The sequence below is a fragment of the Atheta coriaria genome, unplaced genomic scaffold (assembly GCF_025399875.1).
Source record: "Atheta coriaria isolate IRGN ID8LTWV9N9 unplaced genomic scaffold, Caltech_Dcor_3.1 hic_scaffold_4_pilon, whole genome shotgun sequence".
Classification (NCBI taxonomy): domain Eukaryota; kingdom Metazoa; phylum Arthropoda; class Insecta; order Coleoptera; family Staphylinidae; genus Dalotia; species Dalotia coriaria.
In genome coordinates, this window is record NW_027045446.1 from 8,879,340 (window position 1) to 8,893,868 (window position 14,529).

The following is a 14,529-nucleotide window of genomic DNA, read 5'->3' on the forward strand; positions in this document are numbered from 1 at the left end:
TCGCTATGAAACCACAAATTGTCCGCGCCTCAGTCTTCAAACGTCGCCTCGACTGAGTAACATGTCATCGCGCGCACGCGGGTTTTAATCTAAGGCAGTTTATTTTGAAATTGTTTACCTTGTGTGATCGCAGTGCATTCGTATAATCCGCTATAAAATAAATGATGATCACTGTGAGTATTATCGCGACACTTGAGCGATGTGATTGTGCGTTTTGGTGCGACATGGTCAAGTGCGACTCATTATGATGGCTGCTGGCGCGGCGTCACTACTTAAGTTAAGTCACAGTTGGAAACACAGGCGCGCAATTGGTGACCTAGCAGGGAACCCACCGTTCACTATAGATACGTGTAAAGCGACTGCAACGCGCTCGCGATCACATACGAGCATGTGTGGCAGCGCGGGCCTGACTTAAGCCACACGAACCAATTGCGTTATGCCAGCCAACCTGCACCACACAGCGACGGGAGGTAAAATTCACTCTACAAAACTTTTAAAACGTTTGTTTCGCTATAGCATCACAATATTCTGATTCGGTTTATTTTAAAGTGTGACTTGGAATAACAAATATTCAATCAGCACATCCGTAATATGTTCACAAGTGCTTTTGAAAGCATTTTAAGTATTTGCATACTTAGTTACTTCGAAAATGTTTATTTAGTGTCAAATTAGTGAATTTATTGTTTATTATTCCAACTGAGTTTGGTTGGTGCGACGTCCATTTTGGGCGCATTCAACTGATTTGCCTCCAAATCACTTTTCTGGGTGTCGCATAGTCACATTTACATATTTGACGCTAACGCATTTTTATCTCGTTTACGATTTTCCTCTCTAAGTCCGTTGAGTAACGTAGAAACGTAGCACTTAACGTAATTTAATTTCGAGCCGATTGGAACGCTTACGACGTACGTAGGCAGATAAAAAGCGCCGAAGGAAATACTGATCGTCGATAACGATTGCTTGAAAATCGAATTAAAGACGTATTTTTATTTGTGTGTTTTATCCACTGATGGACTGCCATTACTTGCTTTTTGGAAACTTTTTGGGAAAGACTCCAAAGGAACACTTAAAGTTTTTCCTAAAAAACGTATTTTATTATGGTTTATTTCTATTAATCGATACTGTGAAATCTTTACAATTACCAAGGCAATTGTTTTTCGTACGCCCGCGTTGTCGTCGCGTCGTATTTCCACAATTGGTTCTCGCATTCGCCCGTCGACGTTGTTATCATCGACAAATCTTAACTTCATTAGTGCGCTCCGTTCTTGTTTATGGCTCTCAATGCAATCAAGGGAATCGAGCGAAAAGAGCAATAAAAACATGAGAAAATTATGTTTCGACCCGTTCGTTCCAACGTCGCACACCTTGATTATTGCACTTGAAACTTTTACGCTTCGAGCAAAAATATCCGTCTACTTGTTTTATTTTTGCGAATTACACCAATACCACCACTGCGATAATTTCAAAATTTAATTAAATCGGGCTTAACAAAAGGGGAGATTCTAAAATTGGCAACTGCAACATGGTGTTGGCTGTGCATGCAAATTATTTTCCGAAAGGGGTGCGGCGTGATTCAATTACCTAAATCTGTTTAGTCCTACAACCCTTTCGGCGTTAAATTTAGCTTTAGCTTCAACTCGTTTTGTTTTATTTGCGCTTGAGTAACGCTTGTATTTTTTGTAATTTGTCAAAAAGCCATCCACTCTGGTCCAATCACATTTGTACTCCAGCGTCCATGCATGTCCACCTCCGTTATCCTCGTCCCATTTAACGACTCGCCTTTCGTCGAGCGCGCACACACAACTCTAATAAGTGTACAAAGCGATTGGCAAATGTTTACTCAGCCTATGGACCTTGTGCTCTGCGTGTGTGTGTGATCACGAAGTTTGCTAAATTTGACGTAATGGCTCTTTCCTTCGTCCCTTTTCCGCACAGACAGGAAACGGCTAAACGACTTGATGAGCTTACGCCGGGTTTAGATGCGCGCATCCGAGGTATCCGGTAACGACTTTAGTTTCGCCAGAAATGGTATCCAAGTCTCTCTCTAAAAGTGTGCAGAGGTATATAGGAGATGGGAACGCATATAAACTATCAGCTTTTCGCAGGGCGCAAGTTTCGTAGGCTCGTGAGTGGGCGAGGGTGGATGGATAATGTTAAAGCGCTAAAGCTCATCTGATGTCGCTTCCCCGAGGAGCGCCGCGATCCGCACACACGGAAAGCAATCAACCCATTGCGTGATGTCGTAAAGTGGAGGTATAAGCAAACCTTTAATGGGAAGAACGCTGCAACGATGATTACGTGAGCTTTGTGTAACGTTTATACAAGCTCCTCAACAAAATGCACAAAAATTAAATTTTTCAAAACAAAATAAAAACGTTTTTTAAGTTTAACAAGTATTTTATAAGATTTACAATTCGCATTATTTTTCTATGTGATTATTGGAAACACTTTGTATATCCTATCATTTATTATGATGCGTGTAGATTCTCAACGACAAACTTCCCACTTACGTTTTGCCTTTTCGCGTGTATATATCGTTCATCAAGTTATCAATGAATAGCACAAGGCTTTTAGTTTTAGTGACTACTGAAGAACTTAAGCCCAAGTCACTCATTCTCCTATTTAATTGCTTCTTGCATCACGCAACGCGAATATTAACTCGAATATTTCGGGGGAGATGATGTAGCAATTTAATCCGGGCGTTCATTACACTAGAAAGAGGCGATATTTATACGAAAGCTTAAAAGTAGTATAAATATAATCTCCTCGCTGTTGTGGTCATGAGGGCCTGAACCTGAACCCGAACCCGGTTCTGTCATGGCCGCTGTGTGAGAAGACGAAAACGAAAAAAAAAAACCATACCAACCGAACCAGCCACGTTGATTCCACCGGGGACGCAACAACGCTGAGGCCCAACGAAAGCGCACGGCATCTCCACTGCGCGCCGCACTGTCACATAAATTACTTATATCTTGGAGGGGTAATGCAACAAAATGTTATTTATAGACCCCTATGGCATCTCGGCAGCCGAGGCGCAGCCGTTCCATATCTCTGCGTGATCCGCCGCGCCGCCGCTAAAAGGAGACACGAGAGGCAATGGATGAAGCAGGACGGTCGTATATTACACTCGCCCTGCGCCGCTGCGCCGAAGATATAAGCAGATATAAGATATAAATAAACATGCGCGCCGGCTGCCTTTCTATACCCAGTTTCTTCAATTATATCCTCGCAGCAGCGGCATGCAGACGATCCGATTCCCGCGGATGGCACACGGTCTTATATTACCGGCTTACCAACATTTTCTGTGCAATTATGACAGCCTATTAGGTTCGCGTTCATTATTATTCATATTGTATGTTGTTTCATGCGAAGCCGACGGCGGAAATTGCTTTGCAAAAATTACCACTGCGTATCTTGAGATTTTCTTATAATGCAATGCCAGCTACCGAGTTGTAGTTAGGTAGAAGATAAGTTGAAGTAGTCGGAGGTCAGAATGCAAAAACGAAAGTGTCAAAAAGATTTTTTGCCGTTTTCAAGGCTTCGTTGCTTATACGGTCATTCCACGTATTTCGTTCGCTTTGCTTTTTTTGTCTTCGGCGGCGCATTGAAGCCATCGGGCATAAATTCAAGCAATTTCAGTCGCAATATTATTGCAAGCGTTCTGGCATGCCGCACCGAGCCAACTCCAAGGTCGATACGGTTTTCAAAAGGTCTCTAACCTGCGTCGGACGCGTGCTTTCGTATTATTCGCATTTGCTTATTCATACGTCTAGTAATAACAGACAATAGATGCAAAAACATGCTCTATATTGCCTGCGTCAAGGCGCTTTAAATCGGTAATAATAAATATAGTGTTTAATTAGATGGGAATTAAACTATTCGTATTATGCGGAGTAATTATAAATTAATTGCTTCCACTGGAAATTTAATTTATTTAAATATTTTTTTCCAAATTAATGCGATGGGAATGACAAGTTCGTTCGCATCGAGAAGGCGGGGCTTTCGAATAGGACCCTCGAGGAGCAACAAAAATAAATTGATGTGTTTATCAAGCCTGTTCCTCCGGCGGCGAGGGTCACGTCACAATGTATATTTGAAGGGCGCCACGATATAAAGAAGGGGAGATATATTCATGGCTGCCAACGCGCTTCAATCTTCAAATTTTGCGCTTTAATTAAAACTCAAATATTTATGAAGTGTAAGAAAAACGCAGCGCGCTTTCGCTCGAAATTTTGTGCTTTTCACAGGTATAACACTTTTTACGAGGCGCTGACTTGATGAATACATTAAGTCTTATATATTTTGCATCAAAATTTAACAAAGAATTTTAAAGTGAAGACGTTTCAAGCGGCGAAGCGCGATGGAAATCTTGAATTATTGTTTTGTAACAATGGCAGCGTCGTAAAACTTAGACACCACTTATCATTCCGCATCATAAAAAATAGGGATAGTTTTAGGGGGATGCAGATGGAGGAGACAAATTTATTTGTTGTCTGATATTCACACAAATTTACAACGTACAAATTTTGATTTTCCCCTAATCTAAGGTCGAATTTGTTTTCTTGCGTTTAGTTTTGTGCACATCGTAAATCTAGACTAATGCGACAAATCGCCGAGGTACCAGTTTCATAAAAGTTATCATCATAATATACAACCCCTAAATTTATTTGTGTGTTAGAATTCCGGCGGTAATTGGTAGCGTTAAATTTACATCAATACAATGTTGTTGTAAGGGAGAAAATCGTATGAAAAAAACGCGCAACGAGAATAGTAAACATAAAATATTAAACTCTGCATGCAGAAGGTAGAAAACATGAAAGACATTTTATTAGGTTTAGCTAATTTGTCACATGCATAAGAAGTGGTCATGATACATATCTAATTCCAACTTCTAGTATGAGTTATTTAATGTTTTTGTTTTGTGTTTTCGCGGAGTCGATTTCTATATAAAACAAGTTACTGAATGGGAGTGACTGTCGCCCTTGCAATTTCGACGTATCAGTTATTGTAGGGGAGGAAAATGTATGAGAAATTTTCCACCCCTTTGCTTGGGTCTAAGTTATTGCAAGCCGTTTGCTTTGCATACCAAAACGTAGGTCTACTTACAAAGAAAACACGCGCAAAACCAGCGCCGATTGAGAAAAGTAAAAGAAGGGAAAAACGTATAAAAATACGAATTTTCTGCTGAGACGCATAGTCTCACTCGCAATTTTCCGTCGTTTCTTTCTTTTTTTTACATTTCCCCATTTGGCGCAGACCTTTTTCGTGCTTGTGCTTGTCTTGCACGAACCCCATGATGCTGTTTTTGCATTCTGTTCCCTTTTTCCTTAGTCGGTTTTTTTTATTTCCTCTTTTGCCGGCGTGAAGTTTGCGCAACCCGGGGTTTGCTTGCTTTCATATCGCCGGGAGGCGGAAAACGAAAGACGTCACGTAGACGTTTTCCGACGGGCGGCGCGCACACAGTTCGGAAAAGCCGGGTTTTGTTGGCAGGCACACGCGGTTTACGACCGAATCGCCCTTTTTCCTTTTTGTGTGTGTTTGCCATTCAACATCCGACGTGTTCAATGTTCGCTTCGACATTTTCCAGCGAGCAAAGCTTAACGATATTCCACCGCGGACCGAAAGGTTTTCATCTTAGTTTCCGCACAGAAATAAAATCAAAAAATATATTCGTTGGCAGTATTTTTGGAGAAAATTAACCAAATTAGACGTAAAACAAATAAACACAGTCAAATCAAACGTAAAATCAATATCAAAATCAAATTCGCATAAAGTTTCACAACAAAGATGATTATGACCATGAGGCTATAACAAAAACGTTTACGTTTACGACAATATACACACACTCAGTGTGAAGCTAGCGAGAAAAAGCTATCGCCGCACACAACAATCGTAATAATAAAATAATAGCCACTACTTGCTCGTTCATTTCGTAATTTTAAATCTCTTTTAATTTTATTGCATTGCAATATAGGTCATAAAACAACACCAGTGAGTAAGATGTTTACTTATTTACGCGGTGGAAAAAGACAGGCATTCTTAAAGGTGTGTTTGAACTCGTTAGAAAACTAATTTAGCGTTAAATACAGTGGTTATTTAAACATTGCTATTAGAAATAAGTACTTACTCACATTTTTTTAGAGAATTTGAGCATTCTAGAGAAAAATATTTACAATTTCCACGATAATATTGCTTTCCGGCAAGTATTGAAACTTTGTACCAAAATGTTTTAAAACAAAAATTTTTAATAGAAATTCCTGGCGTCACATGTGAGCAAGCATGCAAAAGAATGGCGCCAATGCGACCAAAGCACGACTATTTTAATCTCGCCAGCGTGCCCCAAGCGCGTCTGTGGAATTTTCGCTCGGCCGCTGCATTCGTTCATTAGGCGCTGCCGGGTTGATATGTAGATTCAAAAACCCCGCACATGCGGCTGTGTGTAATTAAACCAATACGCGTCCCCGATAGCCGATGGCTTTCCGTGCACCAACCGAGATAAACACGCTGATAGAGATAATGGCTGAATGGAGATACGAAGCAATTACGCCCGAAAGCGACGCTGACGCTCATGGTCAATGTTGTCCGGTTTTATTATTATGCGACGGCAAATGTGACCAAAAAGGGTTCGCCCAACCCTTTTTAGAACTATAAATATATATGAAAACAACACGTTGTGCGAATAACAAGGGTTTAACATGAATCATAAAAAGTTCACTTTAATCCCATGCGCGAGAATTTTCATTGGTTGTGCCTGGTGCCTACCGGTTTGGAAAACAAATATTTCCGTGGGGCGGTTGTATTAAACAAAGCCACCATTCTCGAAACGTTGGATTCTATTATGTGTACAAAAGGGGGCTGGATTGTGGTGTTGTGCGGAAAGTTTTGAGACGGAGCGCAAACTTTGTCTCCGGCGCAGCGTCGCCATAAACATAACTCGAGTTAATTTAGCGAAAACTCGCCCCTGCGTTGCTTCCGCGCTGCCTTCAGTCGTAAACGAAGTTCGTGGAGCGCATGATGCGATAGGAGAAGGAAACACAGCCAGTGATAGTGAGCCGTCGGACGCCGGCGGAATTTAATTTCCGTGAAATAGTATCTATAATAAATTTGCATCCAGCAATGCTCGACCCTTTTCCAAGACGCGCGCAGAGCCGAAAATCCCAACATGGCAACCCCTTCGCGACGCATTGCCAAATCGACCAAAAAACGCATAAATAACGCATAAAAAATCTAGGCAAACAAATGTATAAAAACGGGCAGAACGCGTCCACAAACTATGTTTTTTTTTTACTTTTTACGAGCTTTTGCGTTGCTTGACAAACGTATAAAAATGCATTACTTACAAATACAGCTACGAGAAAGCATAAAAATCTCAATTTGCATAAATTTGTAATATGGAAAAGACAGCATTAAACCTCAAACTTATATGCGAAGTGTTAAAACAATTTTTTGTTTGCGACTGACAACGCTGATAATATGAGTCAAAAAATAAAGTTTTATTCGTTTTTTTACAACTTACATGTCTGTTTCACCTGCTGTTGTCTACAGAGGTGCTATTAGTGTGATTAAAATGGAAAATTATTTTAATACTATGTGGTTACTCTGTACGAACTATCTAGACACCTTGGATATTTGCATAATACAATTGACAAAGCAGGATAGAAAAAAAATGCAGTTATATGCGTAATATTAACCACAGAACACAAGTTAAATTAAAAAATAAACAAGAAAATGGAAATGTTAGAAAATAAATGCTCTCTGGGCATGTTTTCAAGGGTCAATTCAGAAGCCATCTGATGGCAAATAGACCAACTAACAAAGATTTCTGAAAACAGATTGACGAAGAAGAGAAAGTAGCGATTTCATTTTACAGATGGTAGTATAGTAAATATTTTAATTTTATTTTGTATTGCCATGAGAACCGGGTTTAAAATATTTTTGTAATTACCTGGTTAATTTATTACTTTGCTCATATTTAGTCAATTTATTCTAAACATTTCAAAAAGTTCCCATGGTGGCGTTTCACTGAACTATTGAGCTTTCCCATAGTTGGAAAAGAAAGGAAATACTTTTGATATGCGCATTTCACTTCAGCATTAGTATCAAAAGCTTCTGCTAAAAGCTTTCTTTGATCTCTCTCACCACGCTTGCTAGATATTCTCTATCTTTGTTTAGATTTTCTAGCGCCCACGGCGTCAAACACCCGAACTAACTTGATTTATTACAGCGGTAGGAATGGATTCGGGTGTTTGCTGCGTGCGATTGGTCACAGAGGGCTTCTTGGTGTAGAGGGGAGATATGTGTCAGGTATACAGCGCTGACGCCGATTGGGCTGCTGACGCGACGGCCATTAACGCAGCGTCAGCGTTCCGCCTCTTTTCCCACCGGCCATCATGCATCACCATGGCAACGTGCGCCTGAGACCAGGCGAGTATCGATTGCCGCCAAGGACGCGTGCGCGCTACCGCTCACTAATGGCAGACACCCGAGAACACAATTCTCGGTTAGATAATTCGCTACGCATTTTTAAGCCTCATTTATCACGCGCTCGCGCGCAGTGAATGAATAACGCGCGCGCAGTTGATAAATGGCAATGACAAATTGCAAATAAGCATTGCCTGACTTAGCTAATGACACAACTTTGCGAATTGTTTTTGTTTCTTGACAAGCATTGTAGGCACACACACGCAATTTGTTTTTGCAAACCAGTTTTGCAAGGCCAAACTAAAACTATTACAGGTATTTGTTAATTAAGCGGATAAATAAATAACCACAAGTTATATGAATCAGTTTAGGGACTTGTTTGGACAGCAGAAGAAAAGTTCAAACAACCGAAAGCAAACATTTGTTTAAACTAGATTTATACTCTGTGGTTACTCGTTTTTTTTTCGTTCAGCGTCGCGTTGAAACGGCTCATGAAGACACCAATAACTTAACTTTAATGCCGCTTAAGTCAATGTTTGTTTTTATTGTTTTATTGTTTGCTCGAGCGGTACTTATGATATTTATGTATTTATTTACCCACGTTGAAATGTCTATTATGCCATTTGCTTTACGCATTAGAACGATACGGGCCGATTTGCGCGCCACGACAAAACCCAACGAAAACGAAAGCATGGAATGCAAAGTGGCACTAAAATACACACTTAAACCGATTCCGGGCGCGTGAAGAAATGCAAAAAAGCTTTTGCTTGCGAGAGCGCACGCGGCCACCGCGTCGTCCGGCGGGTGTAAAGATAAGCCTCGGTAATTAAATCGAGCACGTAAATAATTTAGTTAATTGGTTGATGAAAAATATGTCGGTGTGGGAATTTTGATGACCCATCCCGGCTGTCGATGTCGATGTTTATTGGCGGTAATTAAACGCATAATGCACTGTAACCGCGGTGCGTCTGAGAAAGACATTAGTCAAAGTCGAAATTAATGTTGAACTTTAATGTTTGTTGCAGCCGCTCGTACAAATTACGCCGACATGCGAGTACGTACGCAGATACTTACATGCAAAGTAAAGAAAGTAGTCGGTGTGCACCATAAAACAATGTTTTATTTGTTTTTGAGCTGTTTTATTAATGTTTCGCTGATTTTTATTGCCATTGCTTAATAAATGGAAAATTAGTGGAAATTGTACGGATTTAATCGTTTTAATGAAATGTTGAAAGAAAATTCGTAGGTGGTTATTGTCAACCAACAATTTATAATTTATTGTGTTTTCACACAGTTTTGGTGGTTGCAGGTGGCCTGAAACGGAAATTAATTGGTAACGCTACCTTACAAAATAAGTAAAAAATATTTTTGCTTGTGTTCCGCACAAAATATAAAAAATACGCAATTTATTTTATTTATTTCGGATAAAAATCGTGTATTAAATAAAATATTTATGATGATTCACGGATAAATTGACCGAGTTAAGCCAAGTACCCAGATAGGTACCGTCACATCACAATTTACTATTACTACGACTTTAGAGCAGTTGTAACTTGCGCACATTGTCGTGATATGGCATGTCATGATGCCATTCATTGCACTGAAACATTTCATGCCAAGTGGCATATAAAATGTTATTAAGTGCCCCATAAGGCACAATAAAATTGCATTAATAACTTAATAAAAACAATAATAAATGCAAATAAAATTAACACTTGTAAAACGCGTGCTTAAACCATCGCGTGAATTATCGCCGCCGCATTGAGCATCATAAAGTGATTAACGCATAGACAATCAAACATTTTAAAGACCCAACAATATAGTTAAACAGTTGTAAATATTTGCTATGACAAACGGTGGTAACGTGTGGTAATGTCCGATGTCATAAAAGTCAAAAATAAGAAGTGTGAATATATGGAAGATTAACTCACCAAATTAGGTATTATAAATTTTTTGAGGGTGCAAGTTGAGTTATTTCTGATGCAAAGATGAGTCCTTTGGATAAATTGAAAAAACAACACAATGTCGCACTTTTCTGCTTTTCCCGTCGGAAAAATTGCACTAAATTATTTGACGCAAACTTTTCTCGTTGGAAACTTTAAGATGCTTTGTGGTAAATTAGTTGTCGTTGAAGACTGTTGTCGTAGCACTTGATCGACACCCGCAGAGAACTTTTTATTCCGGTACCGAAGCCATGACAGTCGCGGCGGTCATCCGGAGTTGCGTGCCGTAGCAATGCCGAGCGTATGGTTACGCCCGCCGCGCTGCAGATACGACGTTGGTTCAGGGCGCACGCGTGAGCTGTGCGACGATCGCCGGCGTTTGGTGGAAAAAGTCCCCGCCGGTTGCGAGCAATCGACGCGCGCATGCGGCTTCAGCGCTTTGGCGGACATGTTGCCATTTCGTTCTGCCATGATGGAATCAGGTGGAATGGAGAATCCACATCAATTTTCACCAAACAAAAAAAAAGAATCAAGTTTTGCTTTTGTTTCGCAATTTGAATAAAAAATAATTTATTGCTTTCAGACACGAGACCAAAAAAACTGGTCCAACTCATCAAATGACTATTAGGATGGTTAGCTATCATAAACTATTTCAGTTTAATTGTCTATCACACCTAATTAACGGCGCAAAAATAGCATCAGTGTAGTAGAGTCATAAAAATATTTCACAATGTCTTGCTGGAGGGCCAATTAGAACTTCCGAAAGTCATAACAAGCTTTGCGCGCATTCCTCGCCGACAGTCAAAAATCAAACATCCGCGCACGATTCCAATTTTGAATGGTACCCAATGAAGTGCCAAAATTAGTCAGTGTTTGTCTCAATTCAAAACACTGAACAAATAAGCACAAGCTGCGCCTTCGCGCATAGGTAAACATTCACATCGCACAGAACCAAACTTCAACGAAAATAGGTTGTGAATGGGAACAAACAAGAAAAAGTCTGCTCATTGGCAAAGAGAAGAACGTGTAAACCTATGTAGACAGATACACATCAGTATAAATTTTCAAAATTTCCGTGCAACAACAGGAATACCGAATTTTACATAATAGTTTTGTTGTGGTTAAAATAAAATGTTCACTTAATGCTTGAGTGCATCTATGTCAGACAAACAAATGTTTTATACACCCAGACGCAAATATTTTCGTTGTGGTTTTAGCGCACACGCTGTAGTAGTCTAAAAATTATTTATTATTCTGCAACGCATGTAATGTAAAATTAAACAGTAACTGGAACTAGCTCTCAGTACGTTAATACGTCATTTCGTGCATTTGCTTGTTTGTTTTTAGCTTGTTACTCGCTGGTTTAGTTTGTCGCGCCGCGATATCATAAATTGCGCACTGTTGGTTTTGTATTCGTTGGGTGCCAAGATTTCCAACCTGATTTTCCAGTTATTTTAAGGTTTAACACACAAATTATATGTAGGTACCTACCTATCATTTTTATTTAAATTTTTCTTTAAGTATTTTGTGTGTTAAATAGGCAATACCCACTTTTTGTATTTATTCTCTTTCTTGAGGAATAGGCGAGCTTCGACTTTTTTTCTACTTGGAAGGTTTTATGGCTGTCCGATGAATAAAAGGCGCGCCAGCGACTAATTCAGATAAGGCTCGAATTTATTGTCGCTGCAAACGCGCAGGATTTCAGTTCACTTCCAGTCTTATCTTAGGTTCAAGCCTCGGCCTCGCCTGGACAACCAAACCGATCGTTATCATCATCATCATCAACCAACCCAGGCTTTTCTACAAAAACAACGACACAAAAAATCGAAAAAAATACTAAAAGAGATAAAATAAAAGACGGGGAGAAAACCAATCAAGAAAATAAGCCGAAATTTCGAGCGGAATGTAAAAAATACGAAAGCGATAAAACAAAAGTAAGATTTGGAAATGGAGCTGAAAGAATCGTGAAAATGGCCGAACAAAAAACACATTTCGTTTACGACTTACATCCCCATATTCATGGCTTTAAGGAAAACTGCAGATTTTTGTGTGTCTGAGCGTAAACCAAACGAAAAAAGAGCACACACGGTTTGTCTTCAGACGTTCACATGTCTCTTCCAACATCCGTCGGCATCCATTTCACAAACCATGAATGCGTCTGATGAGAAACTTCACAAACTCCACTTGTGTTTAGTGTTTACGTATTGGATTTATTTATATATTCCACTGTTTACTGCACTGCTCACAATGCACATGTTTTCGTGAATGTTTCCAAATTAACACCGAAACGTCTCTATGTTAATTCTTTTCCAACACAATCAATGTTCCAAAACGCAGAATATTGAATTAATTAGTTGATTGTTGTATTATTTGCGTGTATTTTTTGATTTCGAATCACATTTTAATTTTTATTGATGATTTCTAACACATATTGTTCAGTTTAGCACGGTGCTTATGCTATGTTCCCGTTAGAACTCGTGAATATAATCCTTGCACGTGCTATCATAGCGTCGCTGGCATTTTCCGCGCGAGGCGCGCGCGCACGTCGCGCTTTTGACTTAAGTCAGAGACGCGCGACTTGACGCAAACCGAATTTGTAAAGAACACGTCTCTCGAACACACCGCCGCCAGAACTAAAGCGTCCCATAGAAGCGCGGCGTGCAGCTCGTGCACAAAAGCGCACGGCGCGCACAACGGCGGCGGAATCGGGCGCAGCTGGGTTATGGAATTTCTTACATAGGTGTTAATTACTTCGGCAATCCAATGCGCCTTTTCGGCGAACAGCCGCAACGCTTTTCAAGACCTGATAGTCTCTAAACTCTTTCAACTGCCTGCAACGTGCCTTTTTGTGCTGTTCGCGCACCAAGCACAACTTCAGTGCTTATTTTAAACACCCATATTTACAAACGCTGGCAGATACGCATCACAAGCAAAGCGCACAAACGAAAATGGCAAATAAAACTCCACAGCCATTGAATGCCAAACAATTGAAGTTCTTATTAATTAGAAATCTGATATATGCGTGCATAGCAAGTGCTGTGAGCCACTTCGATCGTTAGAATAATACGACGCCGAAGAAACGAAAAAAAAAAATGAAATCAAGATGTGAGAACGGAGCACGCAGCGCACCGAACGCAAAAGGTTTAATAACGCCATCGAGTTTCGTTGTTGGTGCCTCACATTTTGATTGTAAAAATGTTTCGAGCGTAATTTACGACTGAAACGTGTGGCGGGTCATTAAAGTCGATTCTTCATTCCGCCGAGCCAGGATTTATAATACGGGTTACGGGTTCACGTTCATCTTTATCGTCAAGTTCAAGCACAACCCACAGGCCTTCTTAAAATTGTCTCTACGCCTTTCCAGCGTAAGTAGGTATGTCTCAGCATCGTTACAAATTAAAATAATGAGTTTTCCTTACTTGTATCAAATTCTAGTGCAATTTAAAGTTCAATAATCACAAAAATGGTCAAAAATTAAAATTTTAGAGGTATTTTACGTGCATGCCGGATATTATAACATTATAATTATCAGTGCACGGTAAAAATGTTAAACATATCTTTAAAAACGTTAAAAAGATCATTTGTTCACTAATCTGCGTTCTTTGTTCGAGCTGCGTGGCTGCTAAAAGTTACTAATTATTCATTGAAGAGGCGAGTTTGCCGACCACGACCGCCAGACAAAGCCGCACGAATTGCGATAATTGAATGCGCAAACGGCGAGCGATGCACACGCCGCACGGAAAAACATCTCGACCGGCGGCGATTTACCGAAGCGAGTCAACAGCGCGCGGACGTGCCGAGGCATAACAATAGAACGGTGACCGACGGCAAACGAAGGCAATTTTCACAAATTACATACGAAAAAAAACGCAATCCGCCTAAACACACAGGGCCAAAAACACGAATTTAGGTATACCGTGCATATCATATTGTCACTCACATATGTTATCTTGCATGACACTCGTTTCGATAATCCGGACATATTCCCGACACGCAAACATTACCAAATTATTTTCCATTATCATTAGACATTGCTAATAACGCGATTTAGTACAAACATGAGTACATGACATGACATGCACACTCATAAAACGCAAAATGACAAATTTAGGTGAACATTATTAGAACATCAGGTTTAATCAGTGTTTTAATTACTTTATTCAAA

At 40.0% G+C, this 14,529-nt stretch overlaps 1 protein-coding gene across 2 annotated transcripts in view; it reads right to left on the reverse strand.

The window, feature by feature from the left end:
• Window positions 1-10,710, reverse strand: part of Abd-B (Abdominal B) — a 44,232-nt gene extending 33,522 nt beyond the window's left edge. The window contains exon 1 of one of the 2 annotated variants that reach the window (XM_065300789.1): window positions 10,353-10,710. The gene's annotated coding sequence lies outside the window, so the exon portion shown is untranslated. Of the gene's footprint in view, window positions 1-118; window positions 285-10,352 lie in introns of those variants that run through there. The other variant, XM_065300790.1, reaches the window with a different exon arrangement.
• Window positions 10,711-14,529: the final 3,819 nt, after the last annotated feature.